We start from the raw sequence: 7550 nt of genomic DNA, 5'->3' as shown, positions 1-7550 counted from the left end.
CATCATCTCAGCCCCCGCCAGGCCACTACCTCAGCCCCCGCCAGGCCAACACCTCAGCCCCCGCCAGGCCATCATCTCAGCCCCCGCCAGCTTCACACAGCTCTGCCACCGGGTCTGGAGGGTGCTGATGCGGAACCGGTCAGGTCAGCCAGGCGTAAGCTGGCTCTACCGAACCCCAGCTGTGCCCCTGCATTCCTCAGCATCTGGGGAGAGGGGAGAAGCTCAGGTTTTCTTTATATCCCAAGTGAATAGGAAATTCTTTACATTCCAGACCTGTATACGAGAGTCCTGCTTCTAATGAAGCTTTGCTGCTCATTCTTGGCTCCCTTTCAATGTAGAGAGTCAGAACCGACCTGAGCTGACGCCTTCCCAGCACCCAGGACTACCAGCACAACAAATTATAAGCAACTACGGCTCTGGCCACCATTGTGTCTCGCAACAGCGGCCCTGTTTTGTTCCAGCTAATGGTGCTGCTCTGCTGGCTTTCAAAGAGGCTGGAGAGAATAAATTGCTGCGGTTTATTCCCATACAGCTGACATTCCCGCCATGCCATCACTCACAAGCAGGGATCCGAATGTTAGAAATGTAACCCACCACCCCAGACAGCCTTCAGTCCTCAGGGGGGAGTGGGTGGAGAGGAGGCTTCCCGCTCCAAGGCTCAGCACTGGCTCGAGCTGCTGGCAGAAAGCGCCCCAAACCCACACTGATGGCTTAGAGAGGTGAGTAACACTTGAATTTCTAGCCTACTAATCATGTCCTCAGGTTATGTGAGGGCTTTCCAGGGCGTGGGGAGGAGAGGCAGGGATACGATTTTTCCATTTCGGATAGCGGCGTTCCCCTTTCTGGCAAGCTGAGCTCTGCTCTTACCTGCAGGCTCATCTAGGGTGGTCATTTGAGCGTCCTGGCAAACCAGGAGCTCCAACCCCCAGCATGCTGGGCTCAGTCCTCCTGCCTGCACGAGCATCTCCTACCCTCCCACCCAGGAAGCCCTGTGGTTCCCAGAGCCAGAGAGGACTCCACTGCCGACCAGGGGGCATCCCACAGCATGCGTGCAAGGGGTGAGGCACGCTGAGCTCTGCTCCCTGGAACACCTCACTGCGCTAATGAGGTACTTTGCCAACCCACCACTACTTCATCTCGTGCCTCGGGCTGGGAGAAGAGGCAAGCGGTCCACAAGACACTGAGCTGAGATGCGGGCTCAGCTGGGCAGCAGAGCTGGGCTCCACAGCTGCCTCCTAAACACGACTCGCAGGCAGGTTAAAAAGAAAAGAGAAGGGACAGAGATGCTCCGGGAAAGAAAGCGGCCAGCAAAGATAATGCATCTTCTCAGTGAGAGTCTTTTCATAGCAGTGGGCACCGCACATAATGGAGGTAACCAGAACCACAGGCGTGGGATTTGGAGTTGGTCTTTCACCCTGCTCCACCCTCCAGCGGCACAGGCTGCGCCAATCCTCTAACAGCACATCGCGTGCAGCCTCGGAAGCTCGCGCTCCGAACAAACTCAAAAGCTGCCAGCGAGGGTCCCAAGCCCACATTACCCAGGCATTGCCCTGCAGCAGCCAGGCAGGACGCCCGCAGGGGGACAGCGACAGGGGGGTAACCCCAGGCAATGGGCAGGACTGGCGCCACCAGCACCTTGCACGTTATCTGTCGGCCTGACCCAGGGTGCAGGGAATACAAGGGCCAGGTGCGGGTGGGCGCTTGGGGCCTCCCAGCTCCAAACGACAAAACAGCCGAGTGTTTTCCTCGGTGGACCGGGGAGCGAGGCGAACCCAGGGGCAGGACCTGCCTCTTTTGAAGAGGCACTTTATTCCCTCTGTTGCCTGGATATCAACTCTTCCTTCTCTTATTTTGCTTTTCAGTTGTATTAATTAGCAGATTGGGGTATTTAAGAGCTTTCTCCATAACACCATGCTACCTCCTAGGGAAATTCCTAGCTGTTGTTGCAAAAGGCAGCAAGAAAATTCAGTGATGCCCGAGAGGAACTTTGTCCATTTACCACAAGTACTGCTAACATGAACTGTAACCTGTCTCTACTTCTGTTGCTTGTTCAACCTATAACATCTTAAATGCCCTTACTGGCCAGCTCTCTAAACAGAAGCGAACCTTTTTTTGGCAAGGAGGGCAGGCAGAGGCAGAGCCCTGGCTCTCCTGTGCCTTGCACTGCACACATGCCTTCATGTTACCGTTCCCTAATTCCCCAAGGCTGCAGCTGGCAGGGGACAGCCCCTCACTGACTGCCAGGCTCCAGCTCCAGCGCTAGCTGCAGCCCCCTGCGGCGTTCGGCGCTGACCGCCGGCAGGTGAAGGGTTTCCAGAGCAGCTGGCTGCGTGCTGGATGTGGCTTTTTTGTTTTCCTGGGACTTCCCAGTAATTAAGCGATATGTGGCCTCCTTGCAGGATGCTCGAGCTGGAGTTTAGCAGATGTGCTACTTCTATCACTCTCTAGCAGACAGAAAATTCAAGCCCTGCTCTATTTTTAGGGTTTTTCTACCTAGGAAGTTTGTGCCTCTGCTGCCAAAAAGACAGCAACCCGAGCACCCCCTGAGATCACTGCCTTGATATACCCTTGAGCAGTAGCATGATGGCTAGGAACTCGAGAGACCACCTGTAGCTTAGGCTCAGACCGCTGCCAGCTTTCACTAGATAAACCTTCCACTGTAGAAAACCTTTTCACCAGAGGGGAACAGAGAGAGTATGACCAGAAACCCTTCCCACCGCTTGCAAACAGAAACAGGTCTGTACTAGCATGAAATGCAATGTGGGGTGAGAAAAATAAATAAGACACGCCTCGCTTTTCTAATGAAATGGCATTAAAATCTAAGAGTTTGGGCACGGCACATCTATGGTTACAAAGCTGCAGCTCTGATTTATACCGAGTCACATGCAAGCTAAAACCGCGCCTGGCTTTGGGTGCAAATGAACGTATTTGCTTCAGCGATGCGCTCGGGTTGCTTGACGGGCCCGCAGATCTGTATGGCACCAGCTGCTTCCATATCAAGTGCTGTCCATGCGGTTAAAATTAGACCGATCGTATTTCCCGGAGGGGTTTGGGCCCCACTGTCAGCCTGCGCGTGGGCTCCCCAACAACGAAGAGCTCACTGCTGAGCACAGACCAGGCACGCGGGACTTTGTGGAAGCCCAAATGCCATTGCCATTAATTTAAACTAACCTTTCCTCCTCCTTGGGCACAGGGTACGGCACGTGTCGCTGTCATAAGAGACATTTGTGAGAGCTTAAACAGTCCAATCTTGATGCTTCCTAGAGACAGAAAATAACCATTAGGCCAGGGGTACATTTATTTTTCACTCAAGAAACATCTAAGCAAGAGATTTGGTTTTATGCAACACTTTCTGCCAGCTCAATTTTCTATGAACTGGCTTGGGTTTTGTAAAATTATTTCCCTATATATAGCTTCCTTTGACTGTACCGTGACGGCTTAATTTAGGGAACTTGAGTAACGATGGGTTTGGGAATTGGCACTTTTACCTGCTTCGTAGTCTATGCCTTTCTTCTGCAAACATGCCTCTAAGCTACAGCGCTGAGCGGTGGTCTGGTTATTGGCACTTTGGATGCATGATGTACGCTCTGCGGAAAAGCTCTGAGGCTGGAAGGGGGTTTTGCCACGGTTTCCTGTGGAACAGGAGGTCCCTGGTTCGAGTTTTGTGGCGATGGCAGCTCTGGCCGTGGCAGGTCCTCCAGGCTGGGTCAGCTGAGGCGCTCTGGGTCCCGGCAGGGTTGGGTGGTTGCCGTGAGCCCCGCTGGTGGGAGCAGAGCTGTTGGCATAGACTCAAACCCTCTTTTAGATGCCAACAGCTGCCCCAGATTCTCTGGTGAAGGGATCAGAGATAGGGCCTGGCCTAGACACAGGACTGAGAGCATTTAAGAGACACCAGCTCTGCCCCACTGCATGGTAGCCCTCCAGGCTCTGCAAGAGCCACGCAAGGCCAAAATGACTGCAAATCCCTCCTCGTGTTGGCCAGCAGCATCCCCCGCTCCCTCGCCGCTACCCTCGTGCCGCATGGCACTAACATCCTACTCCAGCACCATTCTAAAATAAGCCGACACCGGAGACAAGAGTGCTTTAACTAACGCTCCCCCCAAGCAAAGAGTCTCCCGGGGGATCCTGGGTTTCCCGTGCAATTGCACAAGTTCAGATCTCGCCCACTGACTTTGCTCCACTCGTGCCAGTGCTGGCGCTGCCCGACCCGGGTGTCAGTGGCTTGGCACGCTGGAGCCGGGGCAGCGGCAGAGCTCCCGGCAGCAGCTCCGTGTGAACGTGTGCCCAGCACGAGCGGTGCTGGTGGAGCTGAACCAGGACAGGATTTTTAGGCCAGAATTCACTGTGGGCACAGATGCAAGGTGATGAAGTGCAGCGACGGGTGGCCTGGAGGATTATGTGCTGCTATTCCTGTGCACGGGCTGGGAGCAGCTCTCATGGCACCAGGGATCAGACATGGAACCCGGTCTGCCCTCCACTTTCCCCGCAGCCCTCCCCATTGCGCAGCGGAGCGGGGGCAGCGCAGCGGCCTCACCTGCGGTGGGACAAGAGGGCGGGCGGGCTGGGGAGCTCTGGTTCACCTGGATCCACCCGCCCCGATGACATCGGGTTTATATGGCAGAAGCACTGGGGCGCCAGTCAGGATGAGCTGGGGGATCTCCTGTGTGACAGGCGACGACAGAAGCTGCAGCAGGCACACGCTGCTTTGCGGAGCATTTGGCAGGCTCTGCAACAGCCACCCCAGACTCCTATTTGCTTCTGAGTGCAACTTAGCTACTGCTATCAGTCTACAGACATCCGAGGATATACTTTGTCTTTATTCTTACCCAAAACAATTTAAATCAGCTAAGCAAAAGCACGAGGCCCTGGGACAGAAAAGGCTCTTTTCCCATTTTGGTATTTTCTAGTACAGTGAAGACATCCCATGCCACACTGGATGCTATAGCACCCACAATTCATACAGTGCCGTTCACAAAAATTCCTTCTTTGCGAAGGAGGAGGGACAGACGTAAGAGGTTTGGTTTGGGGGCAGCGGAGATCAGAACATGCTGCGTTCTGCAGAAAGGGCAAACGTAACCGCACAGCCACCGACAGCAGAAAGAAGAGGTCACCACAGGAGCACAAGACAGCAAAGCCACGAGTCACGCACGGCCACAGACACTGACCCCACGGCTCCGAGCTGCTCCTGCTGCAACGCCATCCCCACCTCCTCGGGAGGTGTGCCCCACATGAAGCCTCGAGCTGCCTGGGCTGCTCTCTCCTGTCTTTGGCCCTGTTAACTTAATCCTCTTTATGACTCCCAGGACAGTCATCGCTGTATTCCAGGGGGCAGAGGTTAACGTACTTGCTGGCTGGCTAGCGTACTACGGTATTTTCTACCTTAAAAAAATGACCGTGGGTTCTCTTCTGTATTAATGCTGAGGCTCTGCTTCATTACTCGCTGCAGGGAGCCAGGGGGGAGTGGGGGAAGCATCCTCCAGCAGCGAAAGGCAGAGCTGGGGTTTGATTCACCCTCTCCCCATGCACAGCCAGGCTCGCGCTGGCTCCTGGCACCGTGCGGCTACAAGGAGGGGACCCGGTGGCTCACAGATCTGTACCAGCCCGAGCAGCCCAGCACTGCCCCAGCGCACCAGCTCTCCATCCGAGCACTGGCAACACTGGGTGCGTGGGAAGTAGCAATCCCCGAGCCTGCGGGCGTTTCCCCAGAGCTTTCAGCAGGTAACTTTGTCCAGCTTTGTCACTGTAGAGCACCCTAACTGCAGAAGCAGCAGTTTCCAGGTTCGTGAAGTAACGTTGTGTCTGTGGCACTGAGCGCCTGTCCTCAGGGTCCGCATAAAGGACCCCCGACCTCCACCAGCCGCGGCCGCTGGGATGTGCCTGTGCGACGGGAATGCCCACGGCAGCACAGGCAGCGGAGAGCAGGCGGATGCCCAGGGACTCCACAAATACTCACATCTGCACGTACCCTTCAGGTCACAGCCACGGGCACCAGAGGCTTTGTGCACCACCTCCCCAGGAGCTGCGGTCTTCACGTGTCAGGCAGTCTGGGCTCAAAACCCTCCCACATTCCTGTAATGCTCTGGCGTGCAAAGAAGTGGGGCAGGGTTGGGGTTTCTTTTTAATAGGGAAGAAAGGAAGCAAATGACCATGATCTGTTTGACACGAATCTACTTACTTTAACAAGTATGGAGGCTCACGATTTCAAGTAGAAGCTTAGCATCTCTTAAAATAAGCTCTAGGCGTCTTTTAATGTCGGTGCATAAAAAGGGATTCGGTCACTTGGTTCTAGGAACTTCAGTTTGACTCAAGTGTCCAATATCTGTCGGCAGTTCAGCTGTTATCCAAGTAAGGGGAGAGAAAGCCAGGATTTTCCAGCCCTGAGAAGCAGCTGTGCTCCAAAGAGGCATGTAATACGAGGGATAAAATTAATTTGCTCTCAGTCCTAGTTTGTGGGCGGCTCGCAGCCGCTGGGTGCACGGCCGGGCTCTCACCGCGGGTCCCCCAGGGCTGCCGGGAGCAAACCCCGCTAGGCGGCCCCAGAGCCACGCCAGGAGGGACCCCTGCTCTCCTCCAAGGGCTGGATCAGGGGACCTCCCAGGAGATCGAAAGGCGATTTGGAAGGAGAGATATTGAGGCCCCATCTCTTCCCACTGCCCTTGGAGCGGGACGTGTACTGTGAGCAGTAACACCCTGAGGACGTGCACCCCTGCACGCTGCCCACGGACACCAACATCCCACGGAATTCACCGCCACGTGAGCCATACACGGGGTGCGTTTGCCAACGCTCACCATCTTATCGGGGACATGTCTTAACTAATTCCAAGATTAAGCTCTCTGCCATGTAGGAATGTAATGTAGGAAACTACATTAAGGCTACTGTCGCCCAAATGCCATTGCACTGAGATTGCTGATGGTCTTCTCCTTGTGACAATCTGTGCTGTACAATGGACAAACTCATCTTAGACTTGGCAAAGCCTTTCAAACATGGAGCAAAGTACACCCGTTTCAGCAGCCGTGCTGCTCTCCGTGCTTTAAAGTCTTTGCTAATCCCAGTTTGAGCCTAGCCTTGATAGCCAGCATACCTCTGCCCCTCCTAAACAGCGTGTATGGAAATGCCCACAGGGGTCCCATACGCAGCTGAGATGCAAATCTAGCACCCTACCTGCCTGAGGGGAGCCGTTAAAAACCTAGGGCACAGAAAACGAGCCTTTGAAATAGAGCACTTCGGTGCTACATGTTCTGAAAATACACTACAAAAAATTGGTCTTTGAAATGTACTCGGTGTTCAGCTGTATTTCTACAATTCAGAAAGACTCTCAGCAAGCTTCAAATCCAATCAGGATTCTGCAGTTTCTGTAAACACCTTATCAATGGCTACGATAACCTCTTCCAGCTGTTTGCCTATTTTCAGAATATCTTCGCCGACGCAAACCAGCCCTTCTGCCCACCCGAAGAGCTGTCATTTTAAGAAATCATGCCACAATTTGGAACTACCACACTCTTCCCTGCAATCTAACCGGTCACCTCAGGTTCCTTGGTGCAGGGAAAGA

The sequence above is a fragment of the Egretta garzetta genome, unplaced genomic scaffold, assembly GCF_000687185.1.
Source record: "Egretta garzetta isolate BGI_Z169 unplaced genomic scaffold, ASM68718v1 scaffold26, whole genome shotgun sequence".
Taxonomy (NCBI): domain Eukaryota; kingdom Metazoa; phylum Chordata; class Aves; order Pelecaniformes; family Ardeidae; genus Egretta; species Egretta garzetta.
This window is presented reverse-complemented; position numbering follows the sequence as displayed.